The sequence below is a fragment of the Podarcis raffonei genome, chromosome 2, assembly GCF_027172205.1.
Source record: "Podarcis raffonei isolate rPodRaf1 chromosome 2, rPodRaf1.pri, whole genome shotgun sequence".
Classification (NCBI taxonomy): domain Eukaryota; kingdom Metazoa; phylum Chordata; class Lepidosauria; order Squamata; family Lacertidae; genus Podarcis; species Podarcis raffonei.
The window spans coordinates 86,174,249-86,194,117 of record NC_070603.1 but is presented as its reverse complement, the minus strand read 5'-3'; the positions used below and the strand labels follow the sequence as shown (position 1 = coordinate 86,194,117).

Genomic DNA, 19,869 nt, shown 5'->3' with positions numbered 1-19,869 from the left:
ATGTGCCTCCTCAACGAGGAGTCTGGAGGGTAGCAACACCAGACGGGGCCTTTTCTGCAGTGGCTCCCCATTTGTGGAATGCTCTCCCCAGGGAGGCTTGCCTGGTGTCTTCGTTATACACTTTTAGGCACCAGGCAAAACCGTTCCTCTTCAGGCCTTTGGCTGATTAACAGCCTATACCCTTTTAAATGTGTTTGTGGGAGGGGGTGGACAAAAGGCGGGTTATTGTTTTGGCCTTGTTCTCATTATGTATTCTGTGTTTTTATCTTGTATTTTTATGTTGTGAACCGCTCTCAAATCTACGGATGAAGGCTGGTATAGAAATAATAATAATAATAACAACAATAATAACAATAGCTCTTCATTTTGAATACAGTGGTACCTCAGGTTAAGCACGTAATTTGTTCCAGAGGTCCACACTTAACCTGAAACTGTTCTTAACCTGAAGCACCACTTTAGCTAATGGGGCCTCTGCTGCTGCCGCGCCGCCGGAGCATGATTTCTGTTCTCATCCTGAAGCAAAGTTCTTAACCTGAGGTAATATTTCAGGGTTAGCGGAGTCTGTAACCTGAAGCGTATGTAACCTGAAGCGTATGTAACCCGAGGTACCACTGTACAATGCTATACAGTATGCTCTTAACCTGTTGGCTTTGTCTGATATAGAACTGATATGAAGCCAGCTCCACCTTCCTCCATCCATTACATAGGGTAATACACAGAAGCATGGTGACCCATCTTTTCCACAAGGCCAAGAAGGCTACCGGCGTGTTCCTGAGCTTGAGATTTGGGACAGTGTGCCTGTGTTACCTGATAAGGCACCAGTCATCATGACTGGATCTGAAGTATCCCCCCCCCCAACTCTGGCAGCAGGCCAGTATTGAGAAAAGGATGGCTATACTCTCTACCGATTGTTACGCAGCAGGGATTTCAAATTATTAGGGCCCTACGCTGAAGTGTAATTAGCATAAAAGTTAATTCAACCCTGGGGTAGATGTATACATTAGTCGTTTTTGTCACTAATTAACTACCTCTTTAATTGTGCAGGGAAGGTAGGTCAAGACCTGTCCTAAATGCTGACTGTTAGAATAAGTAGACAGTAATACAGGATGTGCTGCAAACTACGGCAAAGCTGAGTGCCAAAACCCCAAGTGCTGTTTAAATTCCTCAGAAAACACCTAAGCAGTACAGTCTATTTTTATTTACAGATGTGCAACATATACATATCCCGCTGGTCACGTATGTTACCAAGGAACTTGGCCAGACTGTCGTATTATGTATGCCCCTAGCACCTTGATTCTGAAACTTCCAGAATTTGGCCCAGGAAAATACTTAAACATACATGAAAAGAAATGTGCTAATTTGATTTATACTTTTGCACTCCCCAAAGTGCAAAAACTTAGATCCCAATAGTATGCAAACTTTAGGAAACTTAGATCCCAATGAGTTTCATTCCTAGCCTAGATTGTTCCAATACTAGTCAGTTTCTCCTTTCCCAATCTTCATATTTGTCTTTCTACTTTTATACTCTGATTAGTAGGGCCTGAGAGGCGCAAAGGACATGTACCATCCATGATTGCATGAATAGTTCCCTGCAATATTATTTATTTATTGCATTTACATCCCACCTTTCTCTCCAAGGAGCTGAAGGTGGCATCCATGATTCTCCCCCTCCTTATTTAATCTCCACAACAACCTTGCGAGGTAGGTTAGAATGAGAGATAGTGACATGCTGAGGGTCAACCAGTAAGCTTCACTGGATTTGAACTCTGGTCTCCAAGGTCCTAGTCTGACACTCTAACCACTGCATCACACTGGCTCTCCTGAGACAGATGTGGGTGACTGGCAAATGTTATCAGCATACATGCTTTTTCCCTTATATATGGAAGCAATGCAGGCAATTCCTCATTTGCATGGGAGTTGCATTCCTGGCCGCTGCGAGTGTCAGTGGGACATGCGTAAGTCTGCCCTGCCCCATTCCATTCCCGCTCTGCCCCCTTACAGTGCTGAAACAGGCACGCCAATCGCATATCAGTGTGGAGTTGCTTGTATTCATGTAGGAAAATACCGTATTTTTTGCTCCATAAGGCGCACCGGACCATAGGGCACACCTAGTTTTTAGAGGGGGAAATCAAGGGGGAAAAATCTTATTTCTCCCCCAGCCCCAAAGAGCAGCAATCTCTCCCTGCCGGGGGGGGGGGGGGTTGCGCGCAACTATGGCACAAGCCAAGACAGCGAGCGGGATCCCTGCTGGAGGGGCTGCATACGGCTATCCCTGAAGCCTTCAGAGCACATCGCGAGTTCCCGCATTCTGGAGTCTTGCTCTCCTGGCTTCAGCAAAAGGAACCTGAAGCCCCCAGAACGCAGTGGGAACTCAAGCTGCGCTCCGAAGGCTTCAGGCGGCTATCCCTGAAGCCTGGAGAGCGAGAGGGGTCGGTGCGCACCGATGCCTCTCGCTCTCCAGGTTTCAGCGAAAGCAACGCGAAGCCTCCGGAGCTTCAGAGGCTTCGCGTTGCTATCGCTGAAGCCAAGGAGTCTGCATTCGCTCCATAGGACGCACACACATTTCCCCTTCATTTTTGGAGGGGGAAAAAGTGCGTCCTATAGAGCGAAAAATACAGTAACTGTGAAATGGCAATCTTTTGCACCACAACTGGGGAAGGGCTGTATCTCAGTGGGAGAACATCTACATCACAAGCAAAATGTGCCAGGTTCAATCCCTGTCATCTCCAGGTAGGGCTGGGAGAGATCCCGGTCCAAAATCCTGGATTGCTGCTGCCAGTCATTATGAACAATTCTAAGCTAGAATTCTGGCTCAGTAGACAGCAGATTCCTATGTTATGTTAACTGCAGGGGCAACTTCTGGTGGCAAGGGCTAGCCTTAATTTCTGTGCACACACTCACCCCCTGTCCACAATTCATCAAGTGGATTTCACATTTTAATTGATGGAATTATTTTTAAACTTGTTACCTGACCTAAACATTTCAGATCCAGGAAAGCCAGGAACAGAAATAAATATTATATATATATATATATATATATATATATATATATATATATATATATATATATTAGGCTGAGGTCAGAATTACCAGCACCCCAATCTGTGTTCAGACCACCCGATAATCTCAGAGGCAGAGAGAGAAATTCACAGCACAATTTGCTTGGGAAGAGGGATGGGGTAGGGTGGGGGGAAGCTAGCCTCAAGAGCTATAAAAATGAAATGGAACAATTACAATGCAGACCGATGGGGAAGCAAAAAGCACTAAGCTTTCAGGCACGGAGAGGTTAAAACAATTATTTGAACAGCTGGGAAAATTAAAATGGTAAAATAATAGCTACCCTTCAAAAATGCTACAGATGCAAAGAGACTCTTCAATGAATAACTGATAAAGAGGAAAAAACATTTTACAGGAAAACCATTTCATGCATGAAGGTCGAACAAGTAACAGCTTCTCTGATGTACCTGGGTTTTCAGACTTTCTACATGATATGCAGGATCTGGAGGTGCTAATACCATCACCTTCAACCTCTCCAGGTCAATCGCAGGAGGTCTACAGTACACTAAAAACTAGATATTCCAGTAGGAGCTGGAAACCTTTACTTTTTATGAGGCAGATTCAACATGCATGCTCACTTTCCCACACCAACCCTTGCACACTAATCTGGATGCATGGTAAGAGGCTGTTTAATTACTTTTAATGGAGCAAGGAGGGGCCCATTATTTAAACACACACACACACATTTCGCATGCAAGCAATGGAAACGGAATGGATACACTTCAATCTGATAAAATCTGCACAGCCAATACTATACATTTCTGTATGTGTGTGGGGTGAATCAAAAGAGGTTCCCATATACAATAGCAATAACATGCAACTTGCATGCTATTTCACGGGATCTGGGCCTTGGAGAACTAAAAAGGGCACTGTCCACATGCCATTCTATTCATACGGAGAACGGCTCCTATTTCAAAACTGCTTGATGAGGACTTTATTTTATTTATTTAAATCCACAATTGTACTAGAGAGGAACATGGGAAGTTGCTTCAAACCAAGCTATACCCCTTGTCCACCTGTCTCAGTACTGTCTATGCTGACTGACAGTGGCTCTCCAGGGTTTCAGGCAAGAGTCTTTCCCCCCTCCTTCCTGGAGACACCGGGGCTGAATATGGAGTTGTTTGCATGGATGGCATGTTGTAGCAGTGAGCTACAGCCCATCCTCTGCGGTGGCAGCAGAGACTGGCACAATATATTAGCAGCAGTAACAGATGTTTATAGAAACTTCAGAGAGGTCAAAGCACCTCAACTACATCATCTCACTAATCAACCTTACAACTGCCTTGTAAGATGGGTCAATACTATCACCTCCATATTGATGCCATCCTTTGCCTTCTCTGACAGGAATAATTAAATCTTGGTTTGTCGGTGAGTTAATTCAGATTCCCACCCAAAAGAATACAAGCTGCCAGTTCCAGATTCAAAGCATGAAAATCTACCTCCATAGAATCATAGAGTTGAAAGGGACCCAAGGGTCAATGCAGGAACCTCAATTAAAGCATCCATTACAGATGGCCATACATCCTCTGAATGAAATCCAAGAAGTTTCCCCTCAGACTCCAGAGCATTCAGCTAGTACAAACCTTGTGGGCTGCCAATTTTTTATTTCCAAAAGTTTTATATCATTTTCTTTAATACTTCTCCTCTTGGGGTGGTGAAGAAGAAGAAGAGGAAGAAGAAGAAGAAGAAGTAGTAGAAGTGTTGCCATTGTTGTTGATGTTGTGGTTGTTGTTATTAACCCCACCCATCTGGCTGGGTTTCCCCAGCCACTCTGGGCAGCAGGCATAGTTAAAGTGACAGAATATAATATTAAAACTGTATACACACACATAGTAGAAACTGTCAAAGCTTAGCAGTGAAAGTATAGCTATACAGGATAGAAATTATTCAGAATTTCTTTTTCTTTTTTAAAGATCTTTTCCAGGAGAACTAAAGAGGAAAGAACTCCAAAATGGCGCTCTCTCCAGTGGCCGCCCACCTCGCACCCCAAGTGACAAGGGCAGGTGGAAGGGTATCCAAAGATTAACTTAGTATATGAAAAGGTCTGTGTGGGAAAAAGTCATTCCTTCACCTACCTGGCTCCCAAACTGTATAGAGGTTTAAAGGCAAGACTTTGAATTGTGCCTGAAAACCCAACATCCCAGAGTTCATCTTTCCTTGTAATTTTATATCTACAAATTACAGAGCAGACTGAGAAAGCAAGTGAACTACAGATTCCTTTGTATTTAGGCTATTTTTGTGGAACCATTTCTCTTTCTGCCTGCAAACTCTTATCTCTAATCAAAGTACCTTCTGCCCAAGTTTTGTTACAGTGTAAGGTTCTTAGGTAAGCTGGTGGAAAATAGGCCACCTGAGAGTGGAACTTGGGCTCTTTTCAGCTGTGGATTTTGCTCTAGTTTTGGAAAGAAGCTGCTTAAAAAGGGCACCAGTGTGGAGTAAAGGCTAAAGTATTGGACTAGGACCTGGGAGATTAGGATTCAAATCCTCACTCTCCACAAAGCTCCCTGGGTCACCTTGGGCCAGCCACTATCTCTCAGCCTAACCTACCTCACAGGGTTGTTGTGAGGATAAAATGGGAAGGGGAGAACCATGCACACCACTTTGAGCTCCTTGGAAGAAATGGTGGTATATAATTGTAATAAATAATAATAACTAAGACTGTGAATATTATGTGTTGGTGTGAAATCTGTGTCAAACAAACCCAAATTCTGTTAGCTGTCCTTTCTCCACCACTGAAGATTTCACCTAGCATTGTCTTGAAATCTGCTTAAAGACTGCATGTTAATAGTAATTCTGCACATTAATTCTGCACGTGTATGTAATTTCTGTGCTTGCATGGTACTGTGATGGAATGCACACAGTCTTGCAAAAATGGTCAGTGTCTGTATGGGAGACAGCCTGAGAACTCTATTCCACCAAGTTCCATGATGAAAGAAATGTGAGATATAAAAGGATTCTGTCCAATTTTAATCATACTCAGAGAAGACCCACTGAAATTCATGGTCAGAAATGGCTTAGGTAAATTAATTTCAGTGATTCTACACCAAATATAACTTAGTTGGAAGCAACTCAAAGGATTTAAAATAGAATATTACAGCAATCTCTCTCTCTGATCTTGCAGTCAAAGAATGATAGCCTAATGAGAACAGATCACTGGGAATTTCATAGCAAGTTTCTCTAAGTCTGCTCTAAAACCATGCAGAACAAGCATAGTATTTCTGCTGTCCCCAAATCCATAGAAGGCATCTCAAATGGTCTGAGTTAAGGCTTTGCCATATTTTGCAGCAGTCAAAACATTGGAATCTTCCTAAATTACAATTTGTATATTTACATTCAGCCAAACTAAAACCTATTCTGCATGTTAATGCAATTTACTCATGACATTATATCCCACCTTTCCTCCAAAGAGCTCAAGCTGTACACAATTCTCCCCCTTCCCATTTAATATGCACAACAACCCTATGAGGTAGGTTAGGCTAATGCAGTAAATATACTTTTATTACGCGTTGTTGCACAGATCCACCATGCAGCACTGAACAAGGGCCCTGCTGCTGGGGAATAAACACATGGTTTCTGGAGTTGCCAACCCAGATTTGGTCATCTGATCAAACTGTATATGACAAATGGATGATTATTATTTAATCTTAGTTGCACGGTACACAATCAGCCCAATAACTAGGGAACACAACTGTGTTACTACTAGCCATCTTCAGTGCACACAGCCCTTTTCTTTGCATTAACTAGGAGGACAACAAAGGCGCAACAGGTGTTTTACTGCTTCCAACCATGGCACACATTTTAAAGTTTTAAAATTTATTCACCAGGACTAGAAACTTACCGTCGAAATGACTGATTTGCATCCAGTGTAGTGCTAAGAAACTGCCCCATCAGCACCAGGATTTACTCGTGTGATGATGCTTCTCCTCCTGCACAACCCTAAATTTGTTCTGGGGTTTTCCCCAATTATCCAAAGCAGATCTGGGGAAGGCATGGCAGGGAGTCGTATTGCACAAACATTAATCCTTGCGCTGATGGGATGGTTACTTAGAGCTACGCTGGATACAAGTGATTATCTCCCCACCCAACATGCCCATAATTTCAATCATAATTTTTATGAACAGGGTGCACAGGAGAATGGAAGGCAATCTTAACGCACAGGAATGCAAATAAAAACTTCAGCCGTTGTAGGCGACCCAGTGCCCCTGTTCTTATGGATTTCTTGATATAAAGATGGGCAATCTATTCACCCCGCGGATATTATATTTATGGGTATAAAGAGGATGAAGGCTCAATAAGGCAAGTGGCCAATTTGGTTACTGTGTTGCAAAACAGAACACTCTGAACAACAACAAGCAACACGTTGGCTAATGATATACTGACAATATTTTTATAACACTATACTGTATCAGAATTCATAAACAGAAGACATATAATATGTGCATGGAGTCACAAACTAATAAGAATCAGATAAATGTTCCATAACCAGGAATGGTGGGATTGGTAAATCACTGTCAAGGATCACTGAAATAGAGGCAGAATGCCTTTCCACAGTCAATATCCTATCCAAAATGTAGTTGGAAGTAAGTTGGAGCATGGTGGTGCTATGGGCACAACACTACAAATGTGAGATGATGGGTGCTCCAAACGTTGCAATAGGGTGCTCCGAGCACAGCAGCAGACAGAACAGTTCTTCCAGGATAATGAACTGTTTCAATGATAAACCAGCAAATTAATAGTCCCCAAAGGTACATCAAATGGCCATGGATCAGCCATCACTCAAAAGTGTAGCAAGCTGACTACACTTACTATACCTCTGTTTATGAATTTTGATACAGTATAGTGTTATAAAAATATTGGCAGTATATTATTAGCCGACGTGTTGCTTGTTGTTCAGAGTGTTCATTTTTTTATATATAATATTTTTATTGGTTTTTACACATATTTTCTAGCATAACATTTCATAAACATCAAATCAAATATTTGGCTATCACAACCTAAGACTTCCTTCAACTTCGTCTATTGGTTTTCTATAACCATTTCTAATTCTGCATTTTATTACTATAATTATTGCTATAAATCCAAATCCTACTTAAACTCCTACTTAATCCCTTTTGCCGTACTCTATATAATTCTCCTCACAAAACTTCTTGTAACCCTACAAGCGATGTCAATTGATTACAATTGTCTTTCATATACATCATGCACTTCTTCCAGTCCTTCAGGAAAGTCTGATCCTGCTGGTTCCAAATTTTCCCAGTTAATCTTGCCAACTCGGCATAGTCCATCAATTTTGTTTGCCACTCTTCTTTCATCGGTATTTCTTCCTGTTTCCATTGTTGGGCTAAAAGTATTCTTGCAGCAGTGGTCGCATATAAAAACAGGGTTTTTTTAATCATTCTTGTGAATTTTTTAACCCACGATGCCAAGTAGAAGAGTTTCTGGTTTTTTGCAAATGTATATTTCAACATTTTTAAAATTTCATTATAAATCATTTCCCAGACATCTTTTACTTTTTTACATTCCCACCACATGTGATAAAATGTGTGCTCAATTTGGTTATTGAGCATGAGGATGAGGAAATCCTGCTGCAAAAAGGACTATAAAGAGCCACAGTGGCAATGAAGAAGGAGACCAGAACAAGGTGAAAGCTACCCATAGAAACATGCCTAGAGAAGGTGAGCTCTGCTCTCAGTCCTCACATATAAAAAGCCACTCTCTCTCAGCCTTAGTCCCTCCTGCCCAGAGTGGCTGGGACAACCCAGTCAGATGGGCATCATATAAATATAATGATGACAACTACAGCAACTTAACACTACTACTACCACCACCGACTACTAATACAACAACTACTACAGTGGTATCTGAGGTTAAGTACTTAATTTGTTCTGGAGGTCTGTACTTAACCTGAAACTGTTCTTAACCTGAAGCACCACTTTAGCTAATGGGGCCTCCTGCTGCCACCGCACGATTTCTGTTCTCACCCTGAAGCAAAGTTCTTAACCTGAAGCACTATTTCTGGGTTAGCGGAGTCTGTAACCTGAAGCGTATGTAACCTGAAGCGTATGTAACCCGAGGTAACACTGTAACAAGCATTGCTTCTTTTTGTGTGCTCGTTTACATACGGCATGGGAGGGATGAAAAATTAAACATAGTGTTCTCCTGATTCAGAGTTCGGAAATTTCTTTGCAGGGAGGTTCTCCTCAGCCCCTAAGGAAACAGAAGCCTCCTCTTTCCAAACTGCCAGCGATGTGTCAGTTCTAATGTCAGCCTCCACACAGATATATCAACGAAAGGCAGAAAAGGAAAAAGGAGCAGAAAGGGCAGGAGAGGGAGAGAGGAGATATAGAGAGAGGAGGATGGCAGGTGAAATGCAAAGGACAGCAGAGGCGTAAACAAACAGAGGGGGAAACAGTGCACTGCGCTTGAAAATAAGTTGAAAAATCTGCAATGCAGAATGCAAATCAGTGACCCTGGGGGGGAAAAGTGGCCCATTTCAGTGGCAAAATGCTGCAACATCAAGGTAGAGGGAAGTGATAGAATTATGATGCCTGGTATATCATTCTAGAGTTTTCGGCACATTTTTGATGTTTTATGGAGCCATGATGTTCTCTATACAACATACTAGGGTTGCAATCTCTAAGGGATGTATGGTGACCCCAATTACCATCCATCAATGTATTTTAAGGATACTGACTAAATGACTCTTCTTCACTGGAAAGGACAATTTGGGATATTTATACTGCTAGAGAATAAACCAAAATACTTTCCGTTCCATGTGTTCAGCTATCATCACAAGGATTTAGGTTTATGAATATTCTCCTCCTCCCTCTCTGCACACCCCCAGTCATGGATTGTCTCAGTTAAGACAACATGTCTTAACAACAAGCTACCAAGAAACTGACATTTAGCTGACAGCTAGCTGTGAATTGTGCTGATCAGCAGGAAAAGGTGCTCTGCCCTGCTACAATCAGCAACGACACTGGTTTTCGCTGGTTCCAAATGCATACATCACCCGAGCATGAAATAATGAGGCCGGACACCCTATGAAGGGCATAAGGAGCAACATCAGAGGCCGCTTTCAACCCATCAACATCTTTCCTCTTAACACAAGGAACACTGGCAGGGTGGCTCATATTTCATAAAAAAAAGCTCCCAAGGTCTGGTTTTGGAAAGATCAGCAACAGTTTACACCAGGCATCCCCAACCTCGGCCCTCCAGATGTTTTGGGACTACAATTCCCATCATCCCTGACCACCGGTCCTGTTAGCTAGGGATGATGGGAGTTGTAGTCCCAAAACATTTGGAGGTCCGAGTTTGGGGGTGCCTGGTTTACACAGAAGGAAACGGCTGGTCATAAACAGTCATTAAAAACAAACAAAACAGGATCTGGAAAAGAAGAACAATGAATTGCCATATTTTTAAAAGAGCGAGGCAAGAAGATGTTTGAGTCCTCTCTCCTCCCCTCTCCCATGCACACCAGGATCTATATTTTCTACAGCTCTATTGATCTTAGTTTATTTGGTGGGAACAAAGATTTATCTTGGTCAAAGCTACAACAGATGAGTAGAAAAAGTGGTAGTGATAACAGAGAAGAAACCCAGGCTTTTTGCTCTGCTATCACTACCTCTTTTTTCTATCCATCTATAGAAGTGACCAAATTGTCTGCTCATCCCAAACCTGGGAAAACCTCCAGTGATGATACTGTGACTTGCATGCCTTAAGATAAACTAGCATTTTTTGGTGGGAAGATCACCTGCTGGCCCACTCTATCTCCTTGCAACCCGTTCAGCCAGGGATTTACTTCCACGCAAAGGGAGAGCCAGCTAAAATTCTACAGGGAAATTACAGCTCTTCAAGCATCTAGTATAACCAAACTACCATAAAAACCAATCAGCGCTAGAAGAATAAAATAATTGATCATAAATTCAGGTGAAATGCTGGGCATAAACCTGCAGTGTTATTATATCTATTATAGACAAATGGATAATTCATTTTTCTTGATATCCATGCCCTCTTCCACGTACCTGGATGAAGAGAATGTAGTGGCTATACTGAAACTTCAAAGAATCCCTACTGGATTCTATTCTTATGGCAACTTCAGAGATTAACTATTTCATTTCTGCAGCACGTACATATTTCCTTTTGAGAGTAAGCTAATCCTGCATGCTCCCACAAGGGTAAAAAAAATATTGTAACTATCACATACTCCCACGATTACTGGGGAGCACAAAAGATGCTGCCTTTGAAAACTCAAAAGTGGCACCCAACCAATTATTATTTTTATATGTCTGGGAGAACACAAGCAGTCACTCCGAATCCTGGAACCACCTGCACCGGCTATTTAATGATTGCTTTGGGATGCTGGAAAAACACACACATTACCACTCAAAATTCAAGTAGTACGCCAATGCAGTTTAACAATAAACTACAACCGGTGGAAAGCAGATCCTAAACTGGTCGGGACATACCGTAACTGGTATTAGTTATAGTAGTTCTGTGTTACTTGTGCAGGCTGCTTAGACCTTTTTGCTGACTCAGGGACATCTGTATGAGACTTTGGCATCTTGGAAAAAATCATAACATTAGAATAACAACAACATCACAAAGGATGTGAAGTTATAGGTAGTGCTGGAATCAGGGGCACCATCTAGGGAGGCTGAGGGGCCAAGCCCCTCCCCCAATTTTCAAGGACGGGGCCAGTCCCCTCAATATTCCATGGCGTTGTGTTCCTTTGGCGATCTTTGCTCTGGTGTGTCCCTTGGATGGCAGTGAACAGAGGTAAGGTGGCAGGCAATGAGGTGGTGAAGGATGCTGAGCCGAGGTAGCCTGGGAGGTGGCACAAAAAAATGTGGGGCACAACTTGGTTCCTCTGGCTGGAATGTTTCAAAGGAAGGGGTTAAAATGTGTTAGGGTGCACAAGACCTTGGTGAATAGTTGCCAGATAAGCAGTTGTGACGCTTCCCCCCACCCCTGAGATATTACGGATATCCATGGTCTATATCTGACATAGGTTTGTCTATGTAAATATAGTCATACCTCGGGTTAAATATGCTTCGAGTTGAGCACGTTCGAGTTGCGCTCTTCGGCAACCCGGAAGTAACGGAGCGCGTTACTTCCGGGTTTCGCCGCTTGCGCATGCACAGACGCTCAAAATGATGTCACATGCATGCGCAGAAGCGGCGAAAAGTGATGCGTGTGTGCGCAGACGTGCCGTCGCTAGTTACGTTTACCTCTAGATGCGAACAGGGCTCCGGAACGGATCCCGTTCGTATCTAGAGGTACCACTGTAGTGAAATAGATTCAAAAGGTGGAATATTCAATCTAGCATAGCTAACTCTTCTTCACATGGATTCATCTGGCTGAAGGACACAGGATCCTGGCCAACAGCTCTTAGCTGGTAAGCCATGAACTTTATTCCAAAATGACAGGATGCTAGGACACTCAGAAGTTAGATCATGCTAGGGAACTCAGCAATTAGATGTGGATATGAAATAATAAACTCTTACTGACTGCTTTGTCGATGCAATTACTATGATATTCTTATGCCATTTTCAATCTATATTATTTCCTAGGTACTATATTACTATCTTACATTACTTTACCTTTCAGTATGTTGATTCAAGGTTCAGAATATCATTAGCTTTTGTATGAAGAGAATAATATGCCTTACTTTAAGTACTGTACACCTATAAACAGAATGGTTTGTGTCTCTTGCAGTCCTGAGTCTGTGGCCTTTCATCACTGGTTATGCTTTACTTCCAGTCTCATTGGGCTGCTAAATTAGGAAATCTGAACCCAGATTAGATGACTGAATTAACACCACAGAAGTACATATGTAAAGTATAGTGTGGAGGTGTATAACTAAGAGATCCAACAAATAGTTCCAGGCATAATAACAAAGTAGGGGCTTATTTTGTGGAATGCTCAACATGAGGGCTCCAACCCACTGAAAAACACACACACACAAACACCGCAGGCCAAATTGATATGCAAGCTCTCTATGAGCCCCTTCTATGCAACTTGGCACTGTGGCTCTGTTTACACTAGAGCCGTGTTAACTACTGCTATGCCAGCCACAGAGCTGTTTATGGGACTTTTTAGTTTAGAGAAAAGGCAAATAAGAAGCAACATGATAGAAGTTTATAAAATTATACATGACATGGCGTGGGCATCCAGTGAAGCTGAATGCTGGAAGATTCAAGGCAGATAAAAGAAAGTACTTCATGCCGCACATAGTCAAACTATGGAACTTGCTTCCCCATGAGACAGTGATGGCCACCAGCTTGGATGGCTTTAAAAGAGGATTAGACAAATTCATGGAGGGCTATCCATTGCTACTAGGGGACGCGGGTGGCACTGTGGGTTAAACCACAGAGCCTAGGACTTGCCGATCAGAAGGTTGGCGGTTCGAATCCCCGCGACGGGGTGAGCTCCTGTTGTTCGGTCCCTGCTCCTGCCAACCTAGCAGTTTGAAAGCACGTCAAAGTGCAAGTAGATAAATAGGTACCGCTCCGGCGGGAAGGTAAACAGCGTTTCTGTGCGCTGCTCTGGTTCGCCAGAAGCAGCTTTGTCATGCTGGCCACATGACCTGGAAGCTGTACGCCGGCTCCCTCGGCCTGTAAAGCGAGATGAGCGCCGCAACCCCAGAGTCGGTCATGACTGGACCTAATGTCAGGGGTCCCTTTACCTTTACCTTTATCCATGGCTACTAGCCAGGATTGCTATGCTCTACCATCACAGTAAAGATAAAGGTAAAGGACCCCTGACAGTTAAGTCCAGTTGCAGACGACTCTGGGGTTGCAGCGCTCATCTCGCTTTACAGGCCGAGGGAGCCGGCGTTTGTTCGCCGACAGTTTTTCCGGGTCATGTGGCCAGCATGACTAAGCAGCGCACAGAAACGCCGTTTACCTTCCTGCAGGAGCGCTACCTATTTATCTACTTGCACTTTTGGGTGTGCTTTCGAACTGCTAGGCTGACAGGAGCTGAGACCGAGCAACGGGAGCTCACCCCGTTGTGGGGGTTTGAACCACCGACATTCTGATCAGCAAGCCCAAGAGGCTCAGTGGTTTAGACCACAGTGCCACCAGCGTCCCGCCACTATCACAGTAGGAGGCAGTTGCTGGTATTCCAGCAAATACCAGTTGCTGGAAACCATGAGAGGGGAGAGGGCTCTTGTGCTCATGCTCTGTTCCCTGGTTTCCCACAGGCATCTGGTTCTCCACTTTGAGGACAGCAAGCTGGACTAGATGGGCCACTGGGCTGATCCAGCAGGCTTTTCTTATGTTCTTATGTTATTGCATGGTGCAAAATGGATGCAAGTGCCATCATTATGTTAGATATAAAATTAAAATTATTGTCCAAAGCTGAGACAATGAAACCCTTGTACCAATTCACCTATGGCTGCTAAATGCCATTAAAAAGCACACTGATTTTTTTTTTTAATGTGAGCAGGTTTTAACCTACCTAGGTGATAGGTACTATCACAATGCTACTTGCCCGCATTAAGGCCTGCTGAGAAGTTCCAAAACTGGGTCAAAAAAGTGGAACATGCTTCTGTAAGTGTGGGATGTGGCAATACCAGAGCCATACATCCCTATGTGAAATACAAAAGTTCATTCTAGGGCAGCTGCATGTATCCCTAGCAGCCTGTGAAGTTGTAAAATGAGAGCAAATAAAATAAAGATGACACTGTCATGGGTAGGAAACAATGTGAAGGGAATTAAGCAGAATTAAAACACACCACCAGTGAGGCTATTTTGAATTAAGAAAGCACAGCATGTCAGAGGCAGTTAACATCTTGCTATTTTTGAACTTCAATTTTGTTCAGTTTGCTTATATTTTTCCACAGAGAACATTTAAATCCCTAGAAAGGGAAATGGGAGGCTCAGCAGGCTGCAAGGATGCAAGCATCTGAAGCCCATCCATTCACTGGAAGAAATCTGGCTGGAGATCATTTATTTTTTGACAGCTATGGACACATTCTCAGAGAAGTTAATAGTAAACCCCAGCTTGGAAATCTGGTTGGAAGTGGCACATGGCATAATAACTGAACGGGCAATAGAGAAGAAATCTCCTATTTTCTAGAGTCAGTCAGTCCTCCAAGCCAAGTCAGTCCTCCAAGGACATGCTGTGCATTGTGGGGAACAAAAGAAGCTGAAAACCCAGCAATTGTGTTTTATACTCTAATGGATCACCTTCCATCAGAATTAAATCCAGCCTTTAAGAGATGCAACAGTCAAGTTCTTTTAATTAAAACAGTTGCAGGAACATCCACAGTAGATGAATGTTTTGAAGGATACTGAATCACCTGCTAGCTCAGAAAGTCTCCTCGGTAAGAAACATAACAAAAACCTAAGAAAAACAAAAATCAATTTCTCTGTTTTGGTCAGGGTTTGCCCAGTATGGCCTTTTTGTCCTGGTTATGTGACCCAGTAGATGATCTGCTTGATGAACTAAACTGACTTGCTCCTTGGGGATGATGGAATGGACTGATAGTCTGAGTGGAAAAATTCAGAGCCAGATGGGTAGAAGGTAATTTTAGTGACAGAAAGATAAGCTTGCAGAGAAAAAGGAAAAGCTTAAAGGACAGAAGCAATGGAGCTGAGGTTTTATAGGGATAAACATGATGTTTAATTGAGGAAAATAGAAGATAACACAGTTTTCAATGCATAATTTTTAGCCATTGTCTAAGGAGCCACCCTGCATAGCATCTTGCTGGCAATTTGCTACACCACTCTCTTCAAATTAGTCTATGATCTTAAAAAGAACATCACTTTACATAGTGATTTGCACATTGCACAGATATAACACCTTTTAAAAAATATTTACTTTCTTTACATTCCTTTGCACTCCAAATCAATCACCACACAGATAAACCAATCCTTTGCAAAGACGTCAATGCATATTACAGCATTAGGTTACTAAAGACTCTGCATCAGAAGTTTGGTTTCTTTTCTGAAAGGTATTAAGTTCACATCCTAGCATGTGGGCAGAATTGCAAGTAAAGTATCAGAACACTTTGCATTCATTATAGTTCTTTCACAGGTCCTAAAAGCACTCTAGAAAGTGCCCTGCTGAAGGTCACAGAAAGGCAACAGAGTCATCTCAAAGGTTGTACATACCAGCCCGTAGGAGCTTATCACCCGCCTCAAATCTTTGTATACCTGCATCTGAAGAATTTTAACATTAACTTAGAGGAATGTTACTTGAGGGTAGTCCAAGAGGATGCAGATATGAGTAACAGCATGAAGCTACTTAGGGAAATGTCAGAGGACTGTTAGAAAATACCTCCTAGACAGCAGTTCATTTGGGTGGTTCAACAGTGTCATAAAGTGCTGGAGGACTACAGAGATGCAGTTAGAGAAACACAGGTGTGTATCTTCTAACTAGAGGAGGGAAAGCCACCAAGAGAACGTCATCACAGATTCTCCAGGAAAACACAAATGTTTGGGGCTATGCTATGGTTTAAAGTGCCTAGGAGGATAGGAGGGCTGACGAGCTGACATTGCCATATGGGACTACCAGTCTCCCTGGATTTCCCATAGACACCTGGTCGTCCACTGTGAGAACAGGATGCTGGACTAGATGGGTCACTAGCCTGATCCTGAAGGCTTTTCTTACGTTCTTAAGACAGGCCACCCAATTGCTAGTGGGCTACCCCATTGGCTGGTGCTGGAGCAGAGTGTTACTATCTGTTCTAGGGTGGTGCTCTCTAAGTGACTGAAGAATGCCCATGCTTAGTGAAATCAAGATCAACTCATAAATGGATGTAGTTCTTCTGCAACAGTGAAGAAAAGTTACAATTAATACAATCTAATGGGATAATGATGGAAATGAACATTTTTGGAATGGCTTAAGAACAGCTAGCCACTTCCTAAACAGTACCCCAAAGAGAAATTGATATGAATCAATAACCAAGCAGTTTAAAGCCTTTTATAATCCCTTAACACAAACTGGCCTATCTGCTTGGAAAGCTGAAGCTTTCAGATGTGAGAGAAAGGGGAAGACAGATATTCCAGCAAACAATTTTGCAGAGGCCTCTCAAGAGGTGAACTATGAATTCAGCATATTTCCAATTTCTATTTCTTGTGTTACAGGGACTTAAGAAGCTTGGATGCTGCTTTCTGGAGTTATAGCAGAATTTAGCTTCATTTTACAAGAGCAGTAATAACAATAGGCTGAACACTGCAGGGCTATGTTCAAATATCAAGGAAAGGTAATGCCATTTCGGCACTGAACTTGTGCTTCTAAAAGTATAGTTGATACCAGCAAAAAAAACAAACCACCCTGGAATCTGGGGTTATTTATTATATATAAAGACAACAAGAGGCCTGCAATGTTCAGGATGGACTAAAAGCTGTTTCTGGCGAGGAGCAGGAGAAACTGCCAGGTAGCCACTACTATGACTTCTCCAATTCTGCCCTTAGCTAACTGTGTAGGGGAATTGACATTTCTTCTTGTGGGTGGGTGGGTGGTGAAGCTGGGGGGGGGGCAACAGGCATGTATAGCAGAGATGAATATTTGGGTTCTTCTTGCCATGAGAAGCACTGTAGCAATAAATACAACAAATAAAAAAAAGGCTCTGTGAGCAGGCAATCTATTGTTTCCTGCCTGTAGCAACATAATAAACTATCTGCTAAAGGCTGAACTTCATAGCAAAGGAATGGTGAACCTGTGGCCTGACTCCAAATACTTAGGGATATGAATGGTTTCCAGATAGCTTTGGGGTATTTTTTTAACTGATTGTCCTGTTGAAAAGCTTGCTGACTCCTGGAATAGGGAATCCAAGTGGTTGGATTCAACTGAATCTGAGGGCTGGCGGAAGCCTGGTAGGCTTGTACAGACTAAAGCCTGGTAGGGACCAAAGGCCCTGCTAGATACAAGAATTCCTGACCTAGACCATCTCCAGATTAGACAAATTCTTGGAGGATAAAGCTATCAGTGGCTGATAGTCACAATGACGATGCTCTAATTCCATGGCTGGAGGCAGTATGCTTCTGAATATCAGTTGCTGGAAACAAAGAAGGGAGAGTGCTCTTGTGTTTGGGTCCGGCTTGTAGGATTCCCACAGACATCTGGGTGCCCACTGTGAGAAGAGGAGGCTGGACTAGATGGGCCATTGGCCTGATTCAGCAGGCTCTTTTTATGTTTTTAATTGTTTCACTTGTTGAACTGCCCTTAATAAATTTCTCCTAAAGTTAAATCAAAATATACTCTTATGTAACTTAAGGTCCACTAGATCTAGTCCCGGGGGCAGTTGAAAACAAGCCCTGCCCTTCTCTATACAAAAGCCCATCAGATACTGGCAGCGGCGTAGCGTGGGTTGTCAGCACCCGGGGCAAGGCAAGTAATTTGCGCCCCCTAACCTGTGGATTTGCGCCCCCTAACCCTACAAATCTATGCCTATGAATGATGGTCCCTCTCTCTCTCTCTTTCTCATATTCCAATTGATTCCCATTTCCGCCGATCGATCCCCGAAGCTCTCACCCAGCGAAATTCGTGCGTAATTACGCTTCGCCATCCCTAATCCTGCCGCTTCCACCAGGAAATCATGACGGTGCGTTTCTCCTCTCCAAACTTTCCCCGGCCCTTTGCCAGCCGGCGCAGCCCTTTTGGCTACGAGCTCCCCTCCTTCTCTGCCCGCTTCCGACCCCACCTCCCCGTCCAGCCTCCCTACTTCCTGAAAAAAGGCACCGGCGCCGAGCAGGACACCCCCGCGGCCATCGGAGAGAGGCGGGGCCGAGGGAGGCAAGCCAATGGGCGAGGCGGGGGTAGGTGGCCACGGGGGCGGGCGCTGCCGCAGTCCTCGGGTGGGCAAGGTAGGAGCAGGCGGAGGCTGGCTGGCCGCTCTGACAATAGGGGCAGGCCGAGGGCACGACGCGGCTGGGCCCTCTGGACTCGCGCCCCCCCCAGATGTTGCGCCCGGTGCGGCCGGCACCCCTGGCACCCCCCACGCTACGCCACTGGATACTGGAAATGTGCTGTCATCCCTCGGTTTACTCTTCTCCAGGCTAAACATGCCCGGTTCCTTTACCCATTTCTCATGGGAATGGTTTCCCATATCCCTGACCTGAGCTCCTAGGCATTCTTTCCCCTCTGGTTTAACAAGGGGTTGAGGGCAATGAGGCAGCAGGGATGACAACAGGGAAAGGAATGCAGATTCGCCTGAACTGGAGCCAGGCTTGGATCTTGCAGCTGGTTAGGGTGGGAAGGGGGAGGCACATTTCACTTCCATTTGACTATCAGAAAAAAGGAGAAAACTTTCCTTTTGAAGGCTGGCTGCAGGTGAGAGCAGGTCAACTAAACAGCCTGCCTCCAATCCTGTTCCTTTCCCCCCTCCCCATCACTTGCTCCAAGAAGCAGGCAGGAAGAGAGCCCACACTTCCATCTCACTGGCGCTGCCCCAGGGGACTGGCAAGTGTGGACCGGAAGAACAGTCACAGCTCAAAGCAAGGCTCACAGGAGCAGAGTTAGCAAAGAGAATGGGGTGCTGGCAGGTCTTTCAAGGGCTCAAGCCAGTGGCGGAGCTTCATGCTCTGGCACGGGGGGGGTGGAGAGCAGGTGTGGTTGTGGCGTGCCGCCTGTGGGGGCGTGGTGCCCAGCGTGGGGGGGCATGAGCCGCAATGGCACCCCACTGGGATCATGGTGCCAGGGATGGTGCGCTCCCCCCGTCCGCCTCTTCCTCCACCAGTGGCTCAAACCCCCCCATCCGGAATGTGCCTGCAGCTATAACCTCAGTGGAGGTGCTGGAAACTCATGGTCAATCTGATCAGATATGGCATAGGTTTATGCCACAGCAGAGAGCTCAGCAAA

The 19,869-nt window shown here is 44.0% G+C and overlaps 1 protein-coding gene across 3 annotated transcripts in view; it reads right to left on the bottom strand.

The window, feature by feature from the left end:
* The window catches only part of CHCHD6 (coiled-coil-helix-coiled-coil-helix domain containing 6), a 190,352-nt gene that overhangs the window by 23,737 nt on the left and 146,746 nt on the right, over positions 1-19,869 (bottom strand). The window lies entirely within an intron of this gene.